The 14535-nt window shown below is 48.0% G+C and overlaps 2 long non-coding RNA genes and 1 other non-coding gene across 3 annotated transcripts; 2 read left to right on the top strand and 1 right to left on the bottom strand.

Moving 5' to 3' along the window:
• Positions 1 to 572: 572 nt before the first annotated feature.
• Positions 573 to 2244, top strand: LOC138370859 (uncharacterized). The gene is made up of 2 exons (XR_011230232.1): positions 573 to 1052; positions 1442 to 2244. It is a non-coding gene; the product is annotated as an uncharacterized lncRNA (long non-coding RNA).
• A 3421-nt stretch (positions 2245 to 5665) lies between these two features.
• On the top strand, positions 5666 to 7687 carry LOC138370857 (uncharacterized). Its single transcript, XR_011230231.1, has 2 exons — positions 5666 to 6495; positions 6885 to 7687. It is a non-coding gene; the product is annotated as an uncharacterized lncRNA (long non-coding RNA).
• A 4717-nt stretch (positions 7688 to 12404) lies between these two features.
• Positions 12405 to 12509, bottom strand: LOC138370899 (U6 spliceosomal RNA). The gene has a single exon (XR_011230263.1). It is a non-coding gene; the product is annotated as a U6 spliceosomal RNA (small nuclear RNA).
• Between the last annotated feature and the right edge of the window lie 2026 nt (positions 12510 to 14535).

The following is a 14535-nucleotide window of genomic DNA, read 5'->3' as shown; positions in this document are numbered from 1 at the left end:
GTTACTTACATACATACAAGATTAAGATGCTACCTTCAAGATACGTCTACCAGTAACACAAAACGTTTTGACCACGAGGCAAAACGTACCCCCCAACTCCACACTCCCTCCACGCCGGCTCGCCACCCGTCGTCAACCAGCAAACAACCATTTCTGATCAGGTGGAGTTGCTCCTGAGCTACCGTGCAGTGAGGACGTGACCCCTGCTCGCTCCGGTAGTTTGAGGTGGTTACCGTTTTCGCCAGCAGGGGGTGTGGGTGTCTCTACCCTCCCTGCTGTTCCTGGTGGTGTGGACGTGGCGCTTTTACGATGGGCGGCCATCTTCCCCCTGTCGTGAGGGTAAACTCCATCGGTTTGGAGTTTACTGACCGTGCTGGATACCCGCTGGTGGACGTGGTATTGAGTGCCATGCTTCGTGTCCCGGTTGGGGACGTATATGGAATTGAGCTGGTAACTGCTCACCGTGTTGTTGTCAAGTTTGTGGGTGAGGCGGTGTACCGTGCTTTCTTACGGAGGTACGAGGGACGTACTTTGCAGCTACAGGACGGCACCGGGTGTTATGATCTCAGCCTGCAGGAGAAACGAGTCTCCCTTCTTGAGAGTTATTCGTCAAGCCTGACCTGATTAGAAGGTCTAGCGAATATTGCGGTGATAACCCATATGAAAAATGGCTGGTTGGATATGTAAAACAATTTAAGATTATGGGCAGTAAGTAAGGAAATAGATAAATGACTGGCTAGGAGATGTGGACATTTTGCTGGAGGCGTGAGGCTCGCTTCCGGAGGACCTTGACCTCACTTGAGTGCCAGACATCGCAGGGGGAAGCCGCGCTCCGTTTGAGCTCCCGCCAGAAGGGAACCCCTAGTGATATATCTCGAAGAGAAGAGAAGTGTGCGGACGTACCAGCTGTGGAATCGAGCTGGGAACGTTGTGGTCTCAAGTCCTGGTCGACGAGCAGATATTAAGTCGCCCAGAAGCATTATTGTGGGCTGTGTGGAGCGCCCTGACCAGACGCCGTCAGAGGGAAAGCGCCCTCGACCAATTAATCTGTGGTAAGCACGATAAACGCCAGTTCATAGTGATTGTTTGTAGTTGGTCGTGTGCCCAGCGACAGTAGCGATGTTTATTTATAAGTTAGACATGTTTTAATAAGGCAGAAAGCCTGAAATAAGAGAGTGGAGAGGGAGGAACACGGAGCGACGTCCTCCCCCTCTGAGCGCTGGCGGACGACTGAGGGAGCCGGCTCCGGATGGAGGAAGACCCTCCCAGCGAGTGAGGACGCCGCCGCCAGGCGAGGTGGAGTATGGACCCGCCCAAAACGGGGGAGTCCACTCTCACTGTATGTAGAGGACAGATAGAGGTTTGAGGCAAGCATATTGTGTGGTTATTTTTGTTTATGTGTTAAAGGGGAACATTTTATTGGAACGTCGATGGGTTGCAGGTTTGTCTTTGGGGAAGAAGTTGCTGAGAACTTCGAAGCCAGCAGATGATGTAGCTAATGAGACTCCGAGGTAGTGGAGCAGAGGACCTCGAGCTGTGAGGAGAAGCAGCAGTGAAGAGGAGTGTCACGTGCTTCTGTAGAGGTGGTGTAGCAGCCAAGAGAGCTGTGGAAGAACCTAACAGAAGGGTGAAGCACCGTAGTTACTCAAGGAAACTTCATGATAGCAGCCTGGAGGAGCTGCAGAGGATCCTGGTAGTGAAGCCTGGAAGAACCTAAGGATATTAGGGTTGTGAACTTCCAGAGGTGGAAGGGGAAGTTCTGGTGGATTACTAGTAGGGAGTTGATAGTGTTTGGTTGTCATTAGCGTGCAAGACGCAGTGAGAGGTGAGTGACTGTTTGCATTCTTATGTCAAGGAGTGATTTAGTCTGAAGCTTAGAGTTGCAGTCGTAGGCTTGATTACCTACAGATGTATGTGCTCGAGGACTGACAGTGATCGATTAATCATTGTTGTGTATCAATGAACATTTATACTGATATATGTTATTGCATTCAAATGCCGGTTTTCTATATATACATTATCTTGCTGATAGTGCAACAGTGCATGTAGGCTTCATCAACTTGAGGAGGTTAATAGTATCAGGTGGTGAACCAGGAGGTAGGATACCACTTGATAAGCTGATAATAGAGTTCTGATGGTGTTGGAGTGCAACCTGATTGTGATATTATAGAGTATAGGATTCATTATTATTATATGTGTGTATGTATCGTGTATGTGCTTTGTTCAGTAAATGTGTCACAATTTGCTGGTGTTTTGCCCTTGTCCTAGTGAGGCTTCCCAGGAGGTAGTAAAGAAGGAGAGAGAGAGAGAAAGAACCAAGAACCACTGCTGTGGACAGGGTAGGAGGTAATACTAGTAAGTCATAGGGGATTGAGGAGATCATATCTCATAAGGAGAGAGTGGGGAGTCACAGCGGCTCGAGTGGGTGTGTGCACGTGACAACGAGGCTAAGTGTTGGAGCCGCATCCCCTAAACGTGTGACGTTGAGCCCCTCTCCAAGAGCCAGAAGCGCCAAGGGTGATCTCCTAGTATAAGCACTCTGCCGAGTTGTGGGTTGGGTTGTCCATAGAGAAGGATCAACGACGACAACACCAACCAACCCACAGTCTATAATAAATTGGGGGCCTGTCCGGGATAGTGAACTGACACACCCACACCCTGTCCAAGAGTGGATTTGTACACCCTTGCTGAAATAGATAAACTGTGTGACCGCAGGTGTATACTCTCTCTCTTGGGAAGACTCACAGGACAAAGATGGATAAGGTGCAAGCATTTGTGGAGTCAGGCAAGCCTGAGGACTTGGAAGGTTGCACGAGGGATCAATTGAAACAAATAGCAGAAAAATGTGGCATCAGGTTGAAAGCATCTAAAGTAGCTGGGATGAAGGATGAGATCCTGAGGCAGTTGAGAGCCAGAAGTGAAGCGGCAGAACAAGGAGCCCAGGAAGGAGCTGAAAGTAGAAAGGAGGATGATGGGCAGGATGACGTGAGTTCCCAGGGATCGAGTAGGAGCAGCAAGAGTAGCCGCAGTAGCAGGAGTAGCCGGAATAGGAGCTTGGAGAGATTCCAGTTAGAGCTCCAGATGCAGCGTGAGGACAAGGAGAGACAGTTCCAGCTGGAAAAGATGAAATTAGAACTCCAGATGAAAAATGAAGCCGAGAAGGAAAAAGAGAAAACCAGGCTGGAAGTAGAGAGAGCGAGACTAGAGGTGGAGAAAGAAAAAGAGAAAACCAGAATAAGAGAACTGGAGTTGGAACAAGAGAAAGAAAAAGAAAAAGCCCAGGTCGAAAAAGAAAAAGCCCAGGTCGAAAAAGAAAAAGCCCAGGTCGAAAAAGAAAAAGAGAGAACAAAACAAATGCAGATAGAAGCGAATAGAACCTTGGCTGAGCAAAGGATTGAACATGGGTTGCCAGAGAGCACCACCCAGGTATCACACCCACCAGATGTTAGGGTTAGGGAGAAGGACATTCCCTTGTTTGTTCCCGAAGAGGCAGAGAGCTTTCTTCGAGCACTTTGAAAAAGTAGCCAGCATCAAGGAGTGGCCACAGGAGGAATGGGCCCAGCTGGTCCAGTTAAGATTGACCGGTGCAGCCAGGGAGGCATACACCCAATTGTCACTGGAAGAGTGCCAGGATTACGCCACAGTAAAGAGCAGCATATTGCGCTCGTTTCAGTTAACCCCAGAAGCTTATAGGAAGCGCTTCAGAGAAATGATCAAAGTTGGAGCATGTACGTTTGCTGAGACAGCAAGAGATCTGGAAAGACGATTCCAGAAGTGGATTGAGGCTGCTGGAGTTGGATCTTATGCTGACCTGAAGCAACTGATGGTCATGGAGAAGTTCTTGGAGATGATGCATCCCGAAACAAAGTTCAAGATCCAAGAAGCAGGGATAATGGAGGTGAAAGATGCCGCAGATAGGGCGGATATGATTACTGAAGCGTACAAGAGCTTGAGGGAGAACAGAGTGAGAAGTGAGGCGAGATGCAGCAATGGCAGATCCAATGGAGTCTGGGGAGGAAGAAATTATGAGAAACCCAGAAGAGTCTGGGGTGAGAAAAATTTTGATAAATGGGCAGATAAAAGTAAGTACCCTAAAGCTCAGAAGAGTAGGTCGCGCACTTCATCTGAAAGTGAAGATGGAGGAGCTAAACGAGAAACTGATCGGTATCCGGGAAATCAAGAGTCCAGTAAAGCTCCACAGAGTACGAGTAGTACGTCTGGCCCGAGGAACTCCAATACGAGTGGGCAGAGTCAGAGCCACTTTGGTACATATAGAAGAGATTTTTTCCAGATGAGATGTTACAATTGTAACGGATTGGGTCACGTGATGCGAGATTGTCGGCAGGGCAAGAGAGTTGTGACCCTGGCCATGTGTGACCCCCGAAGTAAATATACTAATGTGTTCCGAGACAAACCACAAAAGATGAACTTAGTGAACGAGAGGTATAGGCCGTTCATGAGCAAAGGTTGGATCAGTGTAGGAGGCCAACCTGAGGTAGAAGTTGGTATCTTAAGAGATACCGGAGCTAATCAGAGCTTGATTGTGAGAAGCCTGATTGGGAATGATCGACGATTAGCTGGCAGTGGGAAGATGAAAGTATATGGGTTATTGTCGGAGAGTGACATGCCCGTATGTGCTGTCCAGCTAAGGTCGGAGTATGTGTCGGCGGAGGTGATGTTGGGAGTGTGCCCCGACATACCTGTTCCAGGAGTCCAAGTGATCCTGGGGAATGACTTGTGCGGGACAAAGGTGTTGCCGAGAGTCATAGCGGAGACTGTGCCAGAGGAGTGCCCAGAAGGCCACTGCACGGGTGGGACACCTGAGAGTGTGAACCTGACTGACATCCAAGGAGATGAGTCAGGAGACCGCCAAGCCATTGAAAACCCTGTCTCGGTAGTGACGAAGGCAGAGGTGGCCGACAAGGAAGACGCTGGAGAAGATGAGACAGTGTCAATTAAACCGGTAGAAGATATTGATGTAGATATAGCATGGCTGTTTGATGAAGGTCCAGCCCAGGAAAATGAAGTCTCGGTGAGGTCAAAAGTGAGGATGACCCAGCCGAAGAAGAATCATGTGAAGAGAGTTGACCTGAGTAGAGCCCAGACTGCTGAAATTAAGGGTCGGAAGGTGAACGCAACTGTGCTGAGTAGGAATGAGGAAAGATGTGGACAGACTGAAGACGAGAGTAGAGCGTCAAGTGGTCCACGAGCACAGAGGCATATGGATAATGGAGTTAAGTTGTGGGAGATGTCAGGAGTCAACATGTTCCACAGAAAACGTGAAGAAGAGATAGTGAAGAAGAGTAATAGCCGGGAAAATGAAAGGAGAAGAGACAGTATGTGTGGAGAGATGCCTACGAGCACTCTAGGAGAGGTAAAGCGATATGTACGGTCGAGTGCTGTTGGATGTAGTACAGTGCTCGAAGAAACTTTTAGGGAACGAAGAAGAGTTGAAGGAGAAGAAATGGAGTGGTACAGAGGTGAGAAGTGTGAGAAGAGGATGAGGATACAAGCATGGAGGAGTAGAAGAAAGCCGAGGACTCGGTGGGAGTCGAACAGGATGAGGTCTCAGATAAATGAGGAGACGAAAAGGAGGAGCGTCGGTGAAGACGATGGAGTGAAGTATGATGACAGGAGACGAAAGTATAATGGCAGTAGATGGAAGAGTGAAGACGACAGAGGAGGTACAGACAGTAGATGTCTGACTCTGGACGTGAAGAGAAGACGAGGAAACGGAGGGTGGAGACAGTAAGTAGAGTGGGCCAATGGATTGCAGGCGTCCAAGGAGGACAGCCTAGCCAAGAGGTGCCAGAGAAGTCAAATCGTTTGTGAGAAGACCATGTTTCTGGAGAGTTGTGAGCCGGATGTTGCAAGGTGCAACGAATTATTTGTAGACTCCTAAGAGAGTATATGGGGTGAAGAACGAGACAGCGTGGTGGCGGATGTATTATCCCGAGCTTTGCCACTGGAATAACTCTCAAAAATAAGGGGAGGGGAGTGTTATGATCTCAGCCTGCAGGAGAAACGAGTCTCCCTTCTTGAGAGTTATTCGTCAAGCCTGACCTGATTAGAAGGTCTAGCGAATATTGCGGTGATAACCCATATGAAAAATGGCTGGTTGGATATGTAAAACAATTTAAGATTATGGGCAGTAAGTAAGGAAATAGATAAATGACTGGCTAGGAGATGTGGACATTTTGCTGGAGGCGTGAGGCTCGCTTCCGGAGGACCTTGACCTCACTTGAGTGCCAGACATCGCAGGGGGAAGCCGCGCTCCGTTTGAGCTCCCGCCAGAAGGGAACCCCTAGTGATATATCTCGAAGAGAAGAGAAGTGTGCGGACGTACCAGCTGTGGAATCGAGCTGGGAACGTTGTGGTCTCAAGTCCTGGTCGACGAGCAGATATTAAGTCGCCCAGAAGCATTATTGTGGGCTGTGTGGAGCGCCCTGACCAGACGCCGTCAGAGGGAAAGCGCCCTCGACCAATTAATCTGTGGTAAGCACGATAAACGCCAGTTCATAGTGATTGCTTGTAGTTGGTCGTGTGCCCAGCGACAGTAGCGATGTTTATTTATAAGTTAGACATGTTTTAATAAGGCAGAAAGCCTGAAATAAGAGAGTGGAGAGGGAGGAACACGGAGCGACGTCCTCCCCCTCTGAGCGCTGGCGGACGACTGAGGGAGCCGGCTCCGGATGGAGGAAGACCCTCCCAGCGAGTGAGGACGCCGCCGCCAGGCGAGGTGGAGTATGGACCCGCCCAAAACGGGGGAGTCCACTCTCACTGTATGTAGAGGACAGATAGAGGTTTGAGGCAAGCATATTGTGTGGTTATTTTTGTTTATGTGTTAAAGGGGAACATTTTATTGGAACGTCGATGGGTTGCAGGTTTGTCTTTGGGGAAGAAGTTGCTGAGAACTTCGAAGCCAGCAGATGATGTAGCTAATGAGACTCCGAGGTAGTGGAGCAGAGGACCTCGAGCTGTGAGGAGAAGCAGCAGTGAAGAGGAGTGTCACGTGCTTCTGTAGAGGTGGTGTAGCAGCCAAGAGAGCTGTGGAAGAACCTAACAGAAGGGTGAAGCACCGTAGTTACTCAAGGAAACTTCATGATAGCAGCCTGGAGGAGCTGCAGAGGATCCTGGTAGTGAAGCCTGGAAGAACCTAAGGATATTAGGGTTGTGAACTTCCAGAGGTGGAAGGGGAAGTTCTGGTGGATTACTAGTAGGGAGTTGATAGTGTTTGGTTGTCATTAGCGTGCAAGACGCAGTGAGAGGTGAGTGACTGTTTGCATTCTTATGTCAAGGAGTGATTTAGTCTGAAGCTTAGAGTTGCAGTCGTAGGCTTGATTACCTACAGATGTATGTGCTCGAGGACTGACAGTGATCGATTAATCATTGTTGTGTATCAATGAACATTTATACTGATATATGTTATTGCATTCAAATGCCGGTTTTCTATATATACATTATCTTGCTGATAGTGCAACAGTGCATGTAGGCTTCATCAACTTGAGGAGGTTAATAGTATCAGGTGGTGAACCAGGAGGTAGGATACCACTTGATAAGCTGATAATAGAGTTCTGATGGTGTTGGAGTGCAACCTGATTGTGATATTATAGAGTATAGGATTCATTATTATTATATGTGTGTATGTATCGTGTATGTGCTTTGTTCAGTAAATGTGTCACAATTTGCTGGTGTTTTGCCCTTGTCCTAGTGAGGCTTCCCAGGAGGTAGTAAAGAAGGAGAGAGAGAGAGAAAGAACCAAGAACCACTGCTGTGGACAGGGTAGGAGGTAATACTAGTAAGTCATAGGGGATTGAGGAGATCATATCTCATAAGGAGAGAGTGGGGAGTCACAGCGGCTCGAGTGGGTGTGTGCACGTGACAACGAGGCTAAGTGTTGGAGCCGCATCCCCTAAACGTGTGACGTTGAGCCCCTCTCCAAGAGCCAGAAGCGCCAAGGGTGATCTCCTAGTATAAGCACTCTGCCGAGTTGTGGGTTGGGTTGTCCATAGAGAAGGATCAACGACGACAACACCAACCAACCCACAGTCTATAATACGGGTCTGTGACCATTTCAGACCGTAGTGGTGCTGTGACGTATGTCAGTGTTCATGGCGCCCCCATGGAGTTTCCTGAGACTCTCCTCCGGCGATTCTTCCAGAGGTACGGCTCCGTCGTCAGTGTGCGGATGAACTCACTGTCGTCTGGCACGTATTCGGATGTGAAGACCAACATTCGGACCCTCGGGATGCGACTGAGGTCGGACATACCGTGCTCTGTCCGGCTGTTGGGGTACTACGTGCGTGTGTTTTATGCCCGGCAACCCTGTATTTGCTTCCGGTGTGGCTTGTTGGGGCATCAGGCTGCTGGGTGTACTGCTGATCCGGTCGCTCCTGTGAACTTGTTCCGTGAGGAGGATTTCCCGCCGCTCCCTCTGGAGGTGGACTCCGGGGGTGAGGAGGTGAGCGTCCCGTTCGCTGCTGCGGCTCCCCCAGTGTCACCTGACGTTCCCCCGGTTGTTGCAGACCCTCCTCCGGGTGTTGCGGTGCCGTCGGATGTTCCTCCTGACCATGTCTCTGGCCCTGCTGTTCCCGTGGACCTTCCTGGTGATCCCTGTGGAGCGTCGCCGTCGGCTTCCTCGTCTTCGACTGTGGACCCTGGGTCCTCCCCTCGGGTTCCTCCTGTGCTGGGTGCTGGGGTGGCTGCGGTGCTTCCTGCTGTGTGTGGTCCGGTTCCCCCTGTGGTAGAGGCTGCTGCCGTTCTGCGACGGGCGTCGGTTCGCCCGGTTCGTGAGGCCCGTGGTTCTGGGTCCGCCTCCGGCTGTGAGGATGTGCGGCCTGTGCCCAAGCGGTCCAGGCGTTCTTCTACTGCTTGGGCTGATGTGGAGGACTACGACGCAGGTGGAGCTTCGGGAGATGATGTGGTGCCTCCGGGTGCTTCGCGCTCTACGACTCTGGTGGTGGCTGACGTCCATGTGTCTGCTGTTGATGATGTTTGTACCTATAATTTACCTTCTGTTCTTTCTCCTGCAGAAGGTTCTCCGCAGTGGGGGGTGGTTGCTCCTACTGACGTGGATGGTGAGAGTTCTGGTGCGCGTCGAGGCATCAAGCTGGTGCTGAAGAAGGATGCCGAGCGTGGGGGGTCCCGGCAGGAACCACATCCAGTGGTTGACGCGGAGCGCTGTGGGGCGGCCGAGGAGGCTCCCAGTGCGCTGCCCATTGCCCGGCCTCGTGGGAAGGAGCCTCTCCCTCTCGTCTTGGCCTCCGGAGTGGCGCATGATGCGCAGCATCCTTTGCGTTTTGACATTATTGACCGCGTGCATCCTGTTCCGTGGTGCCCTTCTTCCATCTGGGTACAGCGGGCTCGGTGTTTTGTTGTGGGTGTGCCGGAGTTGATGCCTGATCCTCGTACTGTTAATACTGTGCCTGTTCCGGATGACATCATGTTACTGTGGGAGGCGTATTGTGTTCGGTTCCCGGCGGCGGGGTGGCCGGATAAGTATGAACAATTTGAGTAGTCTGTGTGCTTGCTGTGACCTGTGGTTTGTTTGCAATGTATTGTACCTATTGTGCGCCCTTCAGGCCGGTGTTGTGTTTTTCATGACAGTTGTTTTGTTTGTATTTATTGTATTTCCGTTACCCTTCTGTCCAGTATTGTTGTTTCTTTTTCCTGTGTTTCATTGTGTTTATGTTCATTGTTGTGATTTTGTTGTCGGCCCTTCAGGCCGGTATTTGGTGTATTTGTGTTACTTTGTGTTAATTTGCTTTGTGCTTTTGTATTTTTTTGTTGTCTGATTGTTATTGGTTTCTTATTTTATTATATTTATTGTATTGTATTTCTTCGCATGTTCGCATATAAAAATAAAAATAAAAAAAAATAAAAAATTTCTGATGAGGTGGAAAAAGAAACAGGCAGTTGGGGCTTAAATTTATTAGTAAATTAAATTCTGCAGAACATGTAAATAATATAAGTAGGAATTAACAAATGTAACATGTCCATGTCGGTGTACTAATATTTAACTTAAAATGTAACCCCGTAGTAGGAAGCATAGCCTAGTGACATGGCAAACACGTTCTGCAGAAACCCAATGGCAGATGAAATGTAATTAGAACTAGGTATAACAGTCAGGACACAAAGGGGAAATAAAGTGTATAGACACAACACTTAACGGAGCCCGACCAAGACATAATGGGAAATCCTAGAATTAACAGGCGGGGAGAAAATACCTAGTGACTGGGGAAAACTGATATGACAAATGGGAGAAGTTTTCCCAGGGCGTGAGGCCGGCCGCCAAGGAATAAGGAGAAGGGTTTCCTGACTAACGGTAGGGCTTACTAGCACCTAGACTGGGCAAAGGATTAGCAGCGGACAGCAGGACACTTGGGGACCGGCGCTGCACCCCCACCGCAGGCCAGCTGGCCGGACCCTTCCCCCGAAGGGCGAGGCTCGCTGGCCGCAAGGAGGCCTCAGAGTGGCAGAGCAACAACGTCCTGGACGAGTCAGCTGGGGGTTCCATCTGGTTGCTGGACCCGCCATTATCTCCGTTGGCGAGCCCATCAAGAGAGCTGAGTGGCCCTGCCAATTCTAAAGATAAGAGGGTGTGGTCGGCTGGAGGCGAGCCTAGCTCTGCGAGGGCGGCGCGAAGCGCCCTGTAGAAGTCTTGCCAGGCTAGGGTATGCGTGCGTCCCGCGCTGTGCTTGTAGGATCCGAAGAGTGCTGATTCCTGACCATGTAAACGATACCTGGTCCAGTCAGAGCGTGCGTCGACTTTTTGTCGTGTAGATCACCTCCCCCGAGCTGAAAGATATAAGACAGTAAGGGTGGGTGGAAAACAGAAGGGCGCAGTATCTTTGCTAGGAACGAAGGAGGGAGAATGCCAGTAGGAGAACAGCAAGGAAGCACAAAGCACTTATATATAAACAGGCATAATACGAAACACTATAAATCCTGATAATATAAACAATACATATACCATAGAACGGGTATATACAACAAATCAATATATACATAAACCATAAATGGAATAAGAACCAATTCTTAAAGCCATATCTGTAACATGCTTGTGTCCTAAGCGGGACCAATACAAAAAGTTTTTAAGAATGTGAGCGGGAACATTACCCTTGGTCTCCATCCCATCTCGGCCTCCAGACGAGCTGAATAGAAGCCAAGGAGTCTGCTTTAAGTGGCCGCTGAGTGTAGTCTTGTGTTGTCAATGAGCGTCTGAAAGCCGCAGCTAGTACGCCGAGAACTTCGGCTACATCTTGTAGACCAGGGGCAAAGTGAAATCGACGGCAGGGAACTAGCGTCCAGTAACTGTAATAAGGATAATATTAAGAATACAAAGTAATATCGTAAATAACCGATATGACGGCAAGTGCCGCAGAGTAAAAGAAATTAAGAAAGCAACGCCAAACCGTAATAACAATGTATACTCTTAATAAATAATACTGGAATGTCAGTAACGATACGAAATAATATTAATACTACAATATAGCCCAGCAAATAAGGGAAGTATAATAGTGATTAACGTAGGCCCTGGGCGGCTGCGTTGCCTAGTAACACTAGAGTATGGGTGAAAACTCCCGTTAGTCCCTCCAAGACTAGTTGCTGGGACTGGGAACCCGATGCAGGGCAGGTACTCCAGAGGCAGGCACGGGGCGCGTTGTAACGGTGATAAGAGGAATATCCGGCTCGCATTCTCTTCCTCGCCGCAGTAGGGTGGGGGGTGCGGGGGGTTCCGGCTTGTCGTGGCTGCGAAAAAGGGAACATAAGAAGCCGACGTTGTGCGCCAAGCGGGGCATAGCCCAGGGGAAGGAATAAGAGTTGGAGGTAAGGGCCCCAAACCTAATGATAGATGAGGTTAAATTAAATAGAATACTATTACGTAGTAAGAAACAACAATGGCGAAGGAACAAGAAGAGTAAATTAGCCCAGAAGGCCGAATGGCCAAAGAACGTTAGCGACCGTATGGCCAACATCATGCTGGCTGACTGCTGACCAACAGCATGATGGCCAACATCATGCTGACTGACTGACTTATGCTTGCCGTATGGCAAGCATAAGCCAGTCAGCGTACACTCGCCACCATAAAGATTGTAACGAGCTGGTTGAAATAACTGGATGCCGGGAAGGCTACTGCCGAAACGGGTGTAGCAAGCACAAAGAAGTAACACTGCTCTGAGCTGTAAATAAGAGTTAGAATTAATATAAATATAGTACAGTAAATAACCAACGGTGCATAGGGAGATCCACGGCAGAAGTAGTATGTCCGACTGCAGGCAAATTTGCTCAAAATAAGACTGGAATAAGCTGACAATTATGAATAGCCGAAGTTAAGACATACACCTGGAAAAACCTATACTGCGAATTTGCAAAGTTAATACAGCATGAAGCTTAGGCTGGGAGGAAAGGTGGAACGCTTCAAGAGTTTGCATGACAACTTGCGCGAGGTCATGCTAAACTTCTCTGTAGCATTCCAAATTTATCTTATGTACTGCCGAAACGAGTGAAGAATGGGTGGTCAAAATAATGCACAATATTTAGAATATACAATGAGGGAAAAACGAGAGTAATAGGACGAAATAACCAGAGGAAAAAATGGGGGGGGGGGACCCAACCCAAATGCACTGCAACTAGCGCACCCTAGCTGAAATTAACTTAATGGCGCAAAGGCAATAAGCAATAGTTTAATACAAATCCTAATTGAAAGTCCCTTAATATAACAAATTAAACGTGAAGCTTAAGCGAAGCGTAAATTGCGGGAAAAATTGCCGTATTAAATACGAATCATAATTACAAGTCCAATAATAAAATTTATAGGCATGAGGCGTAAGCAATGCTATAAATTGCAGAAGTAATACAACTCATAACTGAAAGTCTAGCAATCATAAATTATATTTTATAAATGTTCACAAATAATATAAATTATAAATCACCAAAACGGCGGACCGCACGACCACAGGGCGTCAAAGCTTAAGTTAGAGATAACTGAGACAGCGAGTGGCAACTCGCTCAGCCTAGCTGGCCTTACTTAATAACTTTAACAAAGTCGAGGGAACAAGCCTAAATTTCCACCGGGAAGTAAAACCTGCAGCTGGTGTTGGGGGGGCATCAATTGAAGAATTAAATTGTGATAGGCTAAATGTAAACATTTAGGCCGTAAATGATAAACCACATAACGTAACCAGGAGAAACAACATAATTATGCCGTAAGGTCTACTCGTAATATACAGTAATAATTTACAGAGGAAACTAAACATAAATGCAGGGCCAGAAACTTAAACCAGGAGACAAGGGCCCGCAACTCTGCAACTAGCACATTCTAACTGACTTTACTTAATAACTTAAGGCAAAGCAAAAGTTAAAGAAACATTCTGTAAACACAGCAAAAGTAAACAAGCATGCAACAAGACAAAGCATCCAGAGCGGAAATAAAGTGAGTAGGCTAGTGGTAAATGCGAAGCCAGGGAAGCTGAAGCAAAAGGCATGAGGCCTGTGACACGGCAACTAGCACAACCTAGCTGGCTTAGTTAATAACTCAAATACAATAACCACGGGTTTTATAAGTTAAAGAATCATGCAACGTGGGTTGTACCTGGACCTTAAACCCACATAAACGTAGCGTGTATAACACAAACACCAATAGTCAAAATGGGCAAACTAATGGATTAACTTAACGACCGTTGCCGAATGTTGAACTGCAAAATCCTGCCATCAGCGGCTGGAGCATCAGAGCTGGGCACCTGCAGCTGGACATCGACAGCTGGAGCATCAACATCTGGAGAAGATAGAAAAATAGCGGCAACTGGCCACCAGGGAAGACCTTAGTGGTAAGTAGAAGTCGAGCTGGAAGACAATTTAGGCTAAAGACTGGAATATAACTGTCATAGAGAATAACGTGAACAATTCATGAAGCTGGGAAAACAAGAATTACAATAAGACTGAGAAGAGTGATAAATTGATGGGGAAGACTGGAGCAAATGCCGAGAAGCATAACATGGAACTGGGACGTTAGCAGCTGTAACATCGTCTGCTGAAACGAGTTGCGGAACTGGGCCGTTAGGCTGGGAGGGCGCCCGCTGCAACAGCTTCGGCCAAGCCGTCAGCTGGCCAGTCCTCTGCAGTAACAACACCGGCTGGGACGACGTCGTTGGAAAAAGGCCTAACAATGTAATAAATTATATTATTATGAATAATCGTAAATAAATGGTGTAAATAATAAAATTATAAACCAATTATAAATAAAATTAATTATAAATAATTGCAAAACAAAGTATGCTCAAAATAATGCTGGACTATAACTCGTTAGAGAAACGGGATTAACACATGGAGCCGAAATAAATACAACCAAATACAATAACTGAAAAGGAGTGAAAAAGGGCACAACGTCAGTTGGAACGCTTCAGCTGGAACTTCGGGACCAGCAACTCCCGGGCTACACCGGGCAGACAACACGTCTGGATAAACCAGCGGCCTGGTGGCCGCTGATTTACTACTGGCAGAGGGCAGAGGTTAGTGTTGGACCAGTATCTCCAG

The sequence above is a fragment of the Procambarus clarkii genome, chromosome 33 (assembly GCF_040958095.1).
Source record: "Procambarus clarkii isolate CNS0578487 chromosome 33, FALCON_Pclarkii_2.0, whole genome shotgun sequence".
In the NCBI taxonomy this organism is placed as follows: domain Eukaryota; kingdom Metazoa; phylum Arthropoda; class Malacostraca; order Decapoda; family Cambaridae; genus Procambarus; species Procambarus clarkii.
Note: the sequence above shows the minus strand (reverse complement) of the source record. Positions and strands in the feature narration are given on the sequence as shown.